This window comes from Aegilops tauschii, chromosome 5 (genome assembly GCF_002575655.3).
Source record: "Aegilops tauschii subsp. strangulata cultivar AL8/78 chromosome 5, Aet v6.0, whole genome shotgun sequence".
Classification (NCBI taxonomy): Eukaryota; Viridiplantae; Streptophyta; class Magnoliopsida; order Poales; family Poaceae; genus Aegilops; species Aegilops tauschii.
The window spans coordinates 12279680-12291358 of record NC_053039.3 but is presented as its reverse complement, the minus strand read 5'-3'; the positions used below and the strand labels follow the sequence as shown (position 1 = coordinate 12291358).

The 11679-nt window shown below is 42.4% G+C and overlaps 1 long non-coding RNA gene across 7 annotated transcripts; it reads right to left on the bottom strand.

The window, feature by feature from the left end:
- Positions 1 to 574: 574 nt before the first annotated feature.
- Positions 575 to 4401, bottom strand: LOC109780556 (uncharacterized). 7 transcript variants are annotated; one of them, XR_012183902.1, is made up of 10 exons: positions 3999 to 4401; positions 3829 to 3916; positions 3655 to 3742; positions 1984 to 2053; positions 1759 to 1839; positions 1492 to 1594; positions 1357 to 1419; positions 1212 to 1270; positions 998 to 1105; positions 575 to 906 (listed from the first exon to the last, which is right to left on the bottom strand). It is a non-coding gene; the product is annotated as an uncharacterized lncRNA (long non-coding RNA). The 7 variants fall into 7 exon arrangements; XR_012183900.1 differs by having other exon boundaries at positions 3833 to 3916; XR_012183903.1 differs by having other exon boundaries at positions 1492 to 1583; positions 3833 to 3916.
- Between the last annotated feature and the right edge of the window lie 7278 nt (positions 4402 to 11679).

Here is an 11679-nt window from a genome sequence, read left to right as displayed (position 1 = left end):
TTCTCACCGGCAAGTTTGAAATCATAATTGAGCTCTTTAATGGCCCAATATGCCTTATGCTCTAGTTCGAGAGGTAAGTGACATACTTTTCCATAAACCATTTTATATGGAGACATACCCATAGGATTTTTATATGCAGTTCTATAGGCCCATAATGCATCATCAAGTTTTTTGGACCAATTCTTTCTAGATCTATTAACACACTACAACAATACCCCACCAATAGCAACGCATTTTTCCGTATCTATAAGTCCAAATATGCGTTGTAATTGTCTTTACCAACGGTTTGGGATGCGTAGCCAGTGTTGCTAGCGCATAATGCAACGCTTATACCGCCGTTTGTAAAAGGAGCCGTTGCAAGAGTACAACACATAAAGCCGACCTTTACAACAGTTTTATATGTTGGTGCTTAACGTACACGAATCCAAATCTCATTTCTGGCAACTAGGAATTTTCAACGCTTCATGTGTTGTTACATATATAACGTAAATTATATAACAATTAAATTAATGCTCAACATAACAGTGATAATTATGTATATGAAGTGTGGAAAAAAAATAAAAGAATATACTCATTAGAGAAAGAAATCATATATTGGATAAAGCTGTTGGATTACAATGGTTGATATTACAAGGGAAACATCATCGAAATGTGATGCATAACCTAAATATTTTCTTGACAGCGAAACTTAAATAGAAAGCATCCTTCAACATCCCTACAACTTAACTAAACTTAACCGGGGAACACCATCCGACAGAAACATCATCCCTACAACTTAACTAAAACTGATAGCATCCATCATCATCATCATGGACCGGAACATCATTATCATCATGAACCGGAACATCATCGTCATTGCAATATACTTGCCACGCACCATTATAATCATCCATATATCTTTTGAATCTACAAAGAAAATAACAAAATGAACTGTTAATACACAATGCATTGACATGATGAATGTAGTGATAGAGGCAGCAGGATATTAGGCACGTACAAAGGTTGAAGGCCATGCAATCTTTTTTTTCTGCATTATCGAGAGTATTGCAGCTTTCGCGACTCCGTACCAAATCTTCAGTTTTCACAAGTGCCATATCGACATGCACTACCAAGAATTCATTTGTCATTTTAGCATCATCATGTTTAAATTTAGGATCACAACTTACAACTATAGCAAGAGCTACGTCCCTATTATGATTGTGAAAAGATACCGGCATGAGTGTTAGTTGTCATTGATGACTAATCAGGACGCCACAATATATGACACAGCCTGCAGAAAAACATGGCTTAATAAAATTATATGGAGAGTAGCCTAAGTGCTGATGTGCATTCAAGGGCAATTGTGAGTGACAGTACCACTTCTTTTCTCTTCTCCATTTAGTTAGCAAACTGAGCCAAAACGGTTTTAGTCATCTGAAACTGAACCAAAACATTTAGCTCTAGTTGGTTTCAGTCATCCAACAGGAAACAAACAAACCTAAAGGTGCTCACCACGCTTTGGAACAAAACTACAGCCCCAGATCCACTGAAACAAATTTACATAGTCATCACCAGCCTAGAGATCCATTGCTAATTCTGTACACCTACAGTCAAACTGTTTTGTGTGAACCAACAGAATTATTTATTGCTAAATAAATCCACTGAAACCTACACCCCAAATGCTATAAATTGGCATGGACAGCAGCATAGAACCTAGCATGGCTCAATGGTCGTGGACACAATGAGCAGTACCACGGTAGGGAGAGGGAGAGAGTATACCTTCCATGGCATCGTCCATGACTTGCTCCACGAACTCGACTTGCTCCATGGAGTCACCGTACATCGAGTTCGTGCGTGTAGCTTCAAAACCAAGGGAAAAAGGTTACAGGTGTCTCATGCATCTCTAGAACAGTGCAAAAGAAGTAAACTTCATCAAGATCAATTCGTACTTAATAAAAGAAGAGCAACCTATATTCCTCATGTTCTATGTGTACTAGTTACTACCTTGGCAACTTTACATCTGGCTCAATGAATTTATCCCCGAGTTAGCTAGACTAGTCATTAACCCGTGCTTCTGCATAGGCTAGACAGTTTTAGTTTACCATATATAACTGGAACATATTTATGTGAGAAAAACAATATTAGAACCATAAATTTTAAAAGAAGCATACTTTTGACTAACTGAGAAATATTACATGTGATATTGTGTTGGCTTCCATGTGGCTAAAGTAAATTTAATTTTAGTAAAGGCATTTGTACATACTATTTATCATTCCTATAAATAAAGTTTCCAAATTATAATTTGTATGAAAAAGTCAGGAACCCAAGGCTAGAAAATATACAGAAGATATTGGTGAATGTTCTGATTTCCTTTAATTACATAGCAGGAGTCTAAATCTTGTGTGCTCCTAATATTAGCTATCTGGAAACCCCAAATGCATCCCATGCTTTAGTGATTTCGGTTAAAAAAGGAAACCACAGTTTCTAGTTAACAAACAAAACTAAAGCTAATGTACATGAATATCTGTCTTGTATATATGCAAGGCGTCATTAAGAAATTTTTTCTGAAATAAACACGTACATCATTCAAATCTTCTACATAAGATACACATCAAATGATCATGTTAAGCCACCTATAAACATGAAAGTGAAATGCTGGCTGGAGGCAGAAGTGCAGCACTACTGTTTGGAACTTTGATTATGTGGTGCTGCTGGAGGTGATCAGAGCTGCAGACCACCCCAACTGGATGCTTTCCTTTCACTCCGTGCAACACAATCGAGTCAAGAGGAGTACTCATCAATACACGCGTACAAAACATATTTTTTTTCTAGATAAAACAATAGTGATCAAGTCAATTGCATAGTGTTGGCAATAAGCCATGTGTGTGTGGATGGCGCATAGGTGCACGTATGTGTGCCGCATATGTGTGTCTAGGCTCAAGCCGGAGGCCGGTGTGTGGCCGCGTCCAGCTGAGCGGGAGTAGCGGGGAGCCAGTCAATCTGTTTGAGCTGGTGGTGTAGTGCTTGTAGTGTGGCGCGCTATGCGCGCGGCCGGACAGATCGTGCATGCATGTAGGAGTCAGCAGGTAGGTGGCCGGTAGGCGTGCGTGCGTGGTGGCCGGGGTTAGTGCTGTGCGTGCGTCTGTGCTAGACCGGATATAAATCCCCTGCCTTTGTGCTGGTTGCGTGAATCGGGTGTAGCCATGTAGCCATTGTAAGGAAGAAAAGGATTGGGGCGTTCGTGCGCCGGCCGGAAAATCTTGTGTGCACTGTTCTTCTTCTTCCACCTCCGTTTGAGTGAGAGGAGAGGTAGCTAGAGCGCTGCGGTTCCAACACATAGTTCTTTCTTCTGTTATGACCTTAAAGGATGGAGAATAGAAAACGAATCGCCACACGACCAGTTCCTTCACTCAACAGCCTTGGCGCCAAAGACGCTTGCGGCCGCCTAATCTGCTTCAAACTACCATCGCTACACCTCCGCCGCCACATGGACTATCGTTAGATTTATTTAGTAATTAGCCTAAAAGAACATATGTTGGATTTTTGCATTGTAAAAACCTTAACAGTAGAATATTATAGATTGGAAAAGAAAAGGATTGGGGCCTTGGGGAGATACTGTAATTAGACTCCGACCTGATTCCTAACCATATACCTGGTGTTTTCTGTACAAATTACCTCAAACACACTGGTTGCTGCTCCAAGACGTAGATGGGCTTCAGAATAGCTTACTAGAAAGACAATCGTTCCCTACAATGTTGTTGCCCTAGAAAGAATATGCAACTCGGGGTTAATTTGAAGCCACTACTGGTCCTGATGTGCTACGAACCAGAGCAGAGGGGAGGAGTGGACCAACTCGCCCGAGGCCAGAGGAGCAGGAGGAAGCTCCATGGCTGCTTTGTCCCGAGCAGCTGCAAGGATGTCCACTGGCGGTTCCTCCCTGCACGTGTACAGAAGAAGAGAAGAGCAGGTTAGAGAAAGGGAGAGAGAGAGGATGAAGCCAGGGGAGGGGATGCACTCACCGGACGGGAGGTGGACGACGGCCACCGGAGCCGACACCTGAAACCCTAATAGCCATGGGGGGAGGGTCGCGGGTGGGCTTTGGTGACCGCGAGCGCCGGATCTAACCGGATGGGAGGGCGCCGCGGTGCGAGGGCGCCTCAGGCGGGGTTCGCCGGACGTCGCCTGGGTCAACCGCCGCAGGTGGCGCAGAAGGAGCCGCGTGAAGAGAGGGAGATGGGACGCGAGAGGGATGAGTGGGTTGGGATTGGGCGGATCCGGCAGCCACTGGAGCTGCGAGGTGGGAGGAGCGGAGGGGGAGGGCCGGCGGCGAGGTGGGTCGGAGGAGGGATACGAGGCGATGGATGGCGGCGATTTGGGAGAGATGAGGGGAATCCAGGACTCTGTTTCTCGTGCGTCTCTCTCTCCTTTTCTCTGTTTTTTTTTCATATATGTACCATGAAAGGGTCATGGGCTGTAACTGTACAACGCATATGCTCCAACCCTTATATACGTATCTAGTATGAATTTTGCAACATATAGTCAAACTGTTGTAAAAATTTTGTTGCTTTATAAGGGGTATCCTTGTAGTGACAGTCTTTTGCAAAACTAATTTAATCTCCCTATTACTTAGTTCTACTTTACCACTAGATTGTGGATGGTATGGAGATGCAATTCTATAATTGACATCATACTTAGCATGCATTTTATGAAAAACATCATACTTAGCAGTCATTAAATATCTAGGGACTCCAAACCTCGGAAAAATAACTTCTTTAAGCATCTTAATAGAGGTGTTATGATCAGCACTACTAGTTAGAATAGCTTCTACCCACTTAATAACGTAATCAACGGCAACTAAAATATGTGTATACCCATTAGAGGAAGGAAATGGTCCCATATAATCAAAGCCCCATACATCAAATGGTTCAATAACAAGTGAATAGTTCATAGGCATTTCTTGACGTCTACTAATATTACCAATTCTTTGACATTCATCATAAGACGAGACATATACTTACGGGCGTCCTTGAAAAGAGTAGGCCAATAAAAACCGGATTGCAATACCTTATGTGCAGTTCTGTCTCCAGCGTGGTGTTCTCCATAAGCCTCGGAGTGACACTTGCGTAGGATATGCTCTTGTTCATGCTCAGATACACAACGTCTAATAACACCATCTACTCCTTTATAAAGGTGTGGGTCATCCCAAAAGTAATGTCTTAAATTATAGAAAAACTTTTTCTTTTGCTAGTATGTGAAATTAGGTGGTATAAATTTAGCAACAATATAATTAGCATAATCAACATACCATGAAGCAGTACGAGAAGCATTTATGACAGCTAATTGTTCGTCAGGAAAGCTATCATCAATAGGTAGTGGGTCATTAAGAACATTCTCTAGCCTAGATAAGTTGTCTGCAACGGGGTTCTCAGCTCCCTTCCTATCAATAATATGCAAATCAAATTCTTATAGTAGGAGAACCCATCTAATAAGTCTAGGTTTAGATCTTTCTTTTCCATAAGATATTTAATAGCAGCATGATCAGTGTGAACAGTTACTTTAAAATCAACAATATAAGGTCTGAAGTTATCACAAGCAAATACAACTGCTAATTTTTTTTTCAGTAGTGGTATAATTTTTCTGGGCATTGTCTAAAGTTTACTCAAATGCAGCAACCTTCTATGAAACGATGTGAAAGAAAGAAGTTGAGGTTAATTGCATACGAAGTGTATGTACAGTTTGGTTATGATGTTTTTGACAACTTACATGCAGAATAAAAAATAATTTTTATAAAGGGGGTCGTGATGTTTTTGAAATGTACATATTTTTCTCAATTTTCTTATAGGGCACGTGCATGTTTCAAATATAAGTGTGCAAAATGTATAGTGGAAACAAGTGGTATATCTCCCATGAGTTATAGATATTTGAGCATCACTAACTAATTGTTTGGTTGGAGGTAACTAATAAGAAGAATATGAATTAATTACTTGTGATATATAAAGCCACGTATTTGGTTGGAGGCAACGAGAATTTATTAGAGATTTGGTATGCTTTTTCAGGGATTTTAGTATGGGAGTTAAGAGTCTACCTCCCACCATTTTAATAACATGGGAGGGGTTGGGACTTATAGTGAATTGTTTTAGACAGAGCATCTTGACCCTCGTCATAAAGCTAGTGAAGAAAACTAGGAATACTCTTCCCTCTAGATCCTTCTGAGTTAAAATTTCATCATTACATGTTCTGCATCTTCTAGGTTTGCACTCCCATATCACATGATGCAACTCGTAAATGTGCATAGACAACTAAGAGTTGAAATATCTAGCTAGATTTTGTGTTCTCGAAATTATGAGAACTGATAAGAAAAAAATGGAGATATACATGAACAGAATAATTACATGTTGTCTTCAGTAAAGAGTACGCCTAATGGTCAGTATCATCACAAGAAAAATCTTGCACCCAGAACTAGAGGAAACTTGTTTACTAGGACTTTGAAAGAAGTTCACCTATCGATAGAACAATTTGTAGGAACAAAGCATCAGAAGATATTAGCGGTAACAGTGCCCACTTTTTTGGAAGAAGGAAGCAAAGTACATGCTAGAAATATTTATAGGAATAAGGCACCAGAAGAGATTGGCCATTGTCATCAATCACTAGCCTCCTAAAGGCAAGCTTATACTGCCTTATACCAACAAGGGGCCTTCAAATCACAATATGCACCTTGAAACAATTATTTACAGGTCCTTGCGCTCTAAACAAATATTCCAATACGTATAAGCAATGAGGTCATCACAACAAAGGCGATGATGCAGAAGCTAGCTGCAATGTGCAGAAAATTAAAGTGTCATGTTAACTCCTAGAGAAGGTAGAAGCTTACTCAAATTGCAGCAACCTTATTTGAAAAACCTGTGAAAGAAAGGCGAAGTTGAGGTGAATTGTGTATAGAGTGTATGTACAGTTTGGATACAATGGATATTTTTGACAACTTACTTGCAGCATGGAAATGTTTTCTGTAAAGGTGTGTCAAAGATATTTTTTGTCATGTACATATAGTTCTCAATTTTCTTATAGATGAATTTGGCATTTAGTAATGAAAAAGAACATATCGAAGGACATCGCATTTCTCATTTCAGTACTTTCACTTCCATAATCCTTATTCATCTGGTTCATTAGAAGGAAAAGCCTCTAGAAATTCTGTAAGGATCAGAAAAAGGACAAGTAAACGTTTTAAATAAAAGTGGGCAAAATATACAAAGGAATCAAGTGGTAAATCTCCCATGAGTTAGAGATATTGGAGCATCACGAACTAATTGTTTGGTTGGAACTAATTGTTCTGATTGGAGGTAATTAATTTAAACAATCGTTTGGTTAAGAGATATTGGAGCATCGCCAACTAATTGTTTGGTTATAGAGCACTCAGAAGCCCAACAGAGCTCTCTTGAAACAAGTAGGCCATTTCCCGCTTTCGGGCCAGCAATGTGCCACAATAAATTATTTTGGTCATTTAAGGGCAAGTCCCAAGCTCTAGATACACTTCTACATGAACACATCTTTCTTAGGGAAACTCCAACGCACCGACCCAAACGGATAAACGAACCAGATTTTGTCCGCTTTGTGTGCGTTTGTGTCCCGGAAAGGCAGGCGTCCGCCCCTATCCACGCTTTCCTAGGCAACAAACCCAACAGGGTGAACATTTTGTCCGCCTGTCTATTTTTTTGTTTGAATTGTCATTCAAAAACAAATAACAACTAAATCAAATTGCACATTAATAAACAAATAAATCAATCCCTCCTGAATACGGCTGAACAATGGTCTCGCCCTCTGGAAGTGTCGTCAGAAAAGTTGTTAGAGAATGGTGGGTCTGTGAAATTGAAATAATCTTATAGAGTAGGACATGGTCGTTTTCTCTGATATGATTCAACCCTGGAGCATGGCCCAGGATCAATCCCCTAAACAATGGTCGTTGCCTCGAAATGTGCTCATTGACAATGACAGGAGCAACCACAGCATCATCGTCGTTGGACCATGATGAACATGTGGTGTTATTTAAAAAAACTCATCTGAGCTATCCGCCATGATCCTTCGGAGTGATGAATCCATACCTTACTAGACAGCGTTGGGCGTGGACGAGCCTCGACCTGGCCAGAGAAACCGCCGAACACCTTGTGGGCCGTGATGGATGTGGGAGTTGATGAGCCGCATCCGGTGAGTGGCCTCTTACTTGTCACATTCAGGCTGCAGGGCTATAAAAACTTGCGTCCTGCGATGGTGACCATGGAAGTAGTGTTGGTATGCCGAGGGCTGCCAAAGATCCTAGGTAGGCGGTCCTTGTACTACTTCATCGGTGGAAAAAGGCGGCCATGGCATCGACAGAGTGGGCACTGGTGGGTGTGGTGGCGGTGCGACCGTCGGTGGATGCGGCAGCGGGGGCTAGGGCAATGGCAAAGAGGCCGAAAGTTGGGTGGCGGTGGCGATGGTGAAGAGGCCAGGATGTTGGGGAGTGGGAAGAATGGCATGTGTGTCGGGCCAGGGGAGGACAAAGCGAAGACGCCACGGGCGTCCACTGCATGTTCACAAGGGTGCAAATCCAACCCAAATTTGGGCTGGATATGGGTCCAAGCGACAGCAAAACAGACACCAGGCCATTTGGGTCGGCGCGTTGGGTTGTGTTTTAATTTTTCTGTGTGGACCCAAATGGACGCGGGTGGACAAAATGCGTCGGCGCTTGTGAGTTGCCCTTACTACCATGACAGATTTTGACTACTGCAAACTCCATGGTTGTAATTTGTACTTATGGTCGGATTACTTCTGGAAAATTGAAAGGCATTGAAATCAGAGAAGTATAATTGAATACTATTTTCTCTAGATCCTTGTGAGTTAAAATTTTCATCATATTATGATTTCTATCAACTTCTAGGTTTGCCTCTAATCTGACATGACACGAGGCACAATTGTTGATGGACAGCTAAAGTTGCAACACCTAGCTAGTAGATTTAGTGTTCATGAAAGCATCAAAATTAGTCAGAACAAATGTGGAGATATGGAGGAACATAAGCTTCGATGTTAGCTTGGGTAAAAAGTGTGCTTGCTTCTCAGTATCAATAACAACAAAAATCTAGCACAATGAACTAGATGAAACTTGTTTACCATGTGTTTGACATATATCAGGAAAGAAGTACGTCCGTTGATGCGGCATTTCAAGTTGAAATTATGGCAAATTCCAGGGAATTGAAGCTAGAGAAGAAAACTAGGAATACTCTTCCTTCTAGATCCCTGTGATTTGAAATTTGATCATTACACATTGTGTATCATGTAGGAGATATGCCCTAGAGGCAATAATAAATGATATTATTTATCTCCGAGTTCATAATTATGTTTATGTTTCATGCTATAACTGCAATGATTCTCGAGTCTGCAATATCCACGAGGCTCGGAGGAAGACTCAAATGCACGTGTGGAATAATAAATGGTAAGAAGTATTCCTAGTTTGGCCTCTAAGACTAGCTCAAGTGTTGCATGATGATTCTGTTTTCCTAGTCATGGGCATGTCTATGCCAGCAACTTTGAGGGCACAATGTTAAGAGAACATTTGTGTTGAATCAACCCGGATTGATGTTATGCTATGAGATTCATTCGTCACAAGTTTATTGGTACATAACACAGAGATGGTTAACGTTTGCATGATTCCTTAGACCATGAGAGTATCGAGTTTCTTCATGCTTGCTTCATGAACTTTGGGGTTTGTTAAACGTCATCCGTAAATGGGTGGCTATTACGGCGGCTTACGGGTTCATGAAAAAGTGTGTCAAGTAACTTGATAGCTCAAGATTGGGATTTGCTCCTCCGACGATGGAGAGATATCTCTGGGCCCACTCGGTGTTACGGTATCCATCATCGTCTGGCCAGACACTTTGTGATTTGATCACGGGGATGCCGGAACACGATAACGAGAAAAGAGAACAATACCGGTAACGAGGTAACTAGCATAGTGGACAAGTTGTTGATCCACGGGAATGCCAACATGTCTCACCTCGGGTATTTGTAACATATCACGAAGCAACAGGAATAGCACACGGCAACTGGAGATTCACTCGAATATTTATTCGTGTGGGTATAGGGGTCAATATGGGTGTCCACGGCTCCGATGTTGATCATTGATCGAAAGGGGTTCCGGGTCATGTCTATACTTCAACGAACCTATAGGGTCACACGCTTAAGGGTCATCTATCTGCTGAATACTAGACAGGGAGTCTGAGAGAAAATCACCGAAAAAGTTTCGGACACCGAAAAGTTTCGGACAGCGGAATCGTACAGCAGAGAGAGGTCATCGGATAAGTTTCGATGATACCGAAAAGTTGTTTCGGGATACACCATTAAGTCAAATTGGTTTCGGCACATGCCTGATAATTCTTGGAGGATGCCAGAATCATTCTAGAAGCTTTTTGGAATTTTCTGAGATAAAAACCGGAAATGTTCCGGAGCTGCCGGAGCCACTTCAGATGCGTTTCGCAGATGAAAATCACTAAAACCGGAATTGTTTCGGAACGCGTTGAAAATCATTTTAGTGGGTACTGGAAATGTTCTTAGCCCACATAAATATTTTCAGTTCGATCAGACGCTGAAAAATGTCGTCGTGAATAGTGAAAATCAGCTTTATGGTTACTTTATGGAAAGCCACCTTTTGGGGCTTTGCTCCAAAAGATCTTGGGGATGACATGGATGGATAGGAGCCATTTTTGGGCCCCTCATGGGGGTGTGGCCGGCCACATGGGGTATCCCCCCTTGGGGACCCTCTTGTTCCTTGGTTTCACTCCTAGGTCCTTGTGGAAGGACTTCATTCATGTGCATTTTGGGTTTTTTGTGAAACTACCCTACCCCCCTTGGGATTTCCTATAAATAGAGGTGGAGGGGCAGCCCTCCACACTAATCCCTTGCTCTCATACACATGCCATGCATTATCTGGCTTCTTCTCTCCCTCCCACGAAAAGAGTTTCGTAGAGCCGTAAGGTTGTCTGGGTTCCGGCAGGAACTAGTTCTGGACGGCGAAGCCCTGCCGGATAGATGACACCGTATGTGTGCAACTCTGTAGAGAGATCGTAGTTTCGGTCTTAGTTCGTGAGTGCCTCCCGAAGGGCTGTCCGTGTGACCGTCCGAGTTTCGAAGGTCCTCCCGAAGGGCTGTCCGAGTGACCGTTCGAGTTTCGAAGGTCCTCCCGAAGGGCTGTCCGCGACACCGTCCGGGGGGCTGTTCGACCACCTCCCGGAGGGCTATCTGAGGAGCAGATGAGGGTATACATCCTCGCGGTTGGGAGGTTGTAAATCCTAGCTGCGGGGATCTGCACCGCCGATCGTCATCGACTCTACTTCCCGCTGCGCTACGAGTCGGTAACGAAAAAGATCAAACCTTGTATGCGGTCTCCATAGTGGTCCTGGGCTGGTGCGTAGGTCGGAATTTTTTTTTCTACTGCGTTCCCCTACAGTGGCATCATGAGCCGTGCTATGCGTAGATGTAGGTTGCGATCTAGAATACATAGAGATGTATGGGTATTGCATAATATAATTTTGTAGTAGATGAGATCTATTGCTGAAAATTATTTATGCGGGTGACAGATGAAATCTGTTACCCGAGGTTCTTGTTGCTTCCCTAGAATTTGCGTTTGCTCAATCTCGAGACAGCATGGTGGAATTTGACAAAGTTCTGGCAATC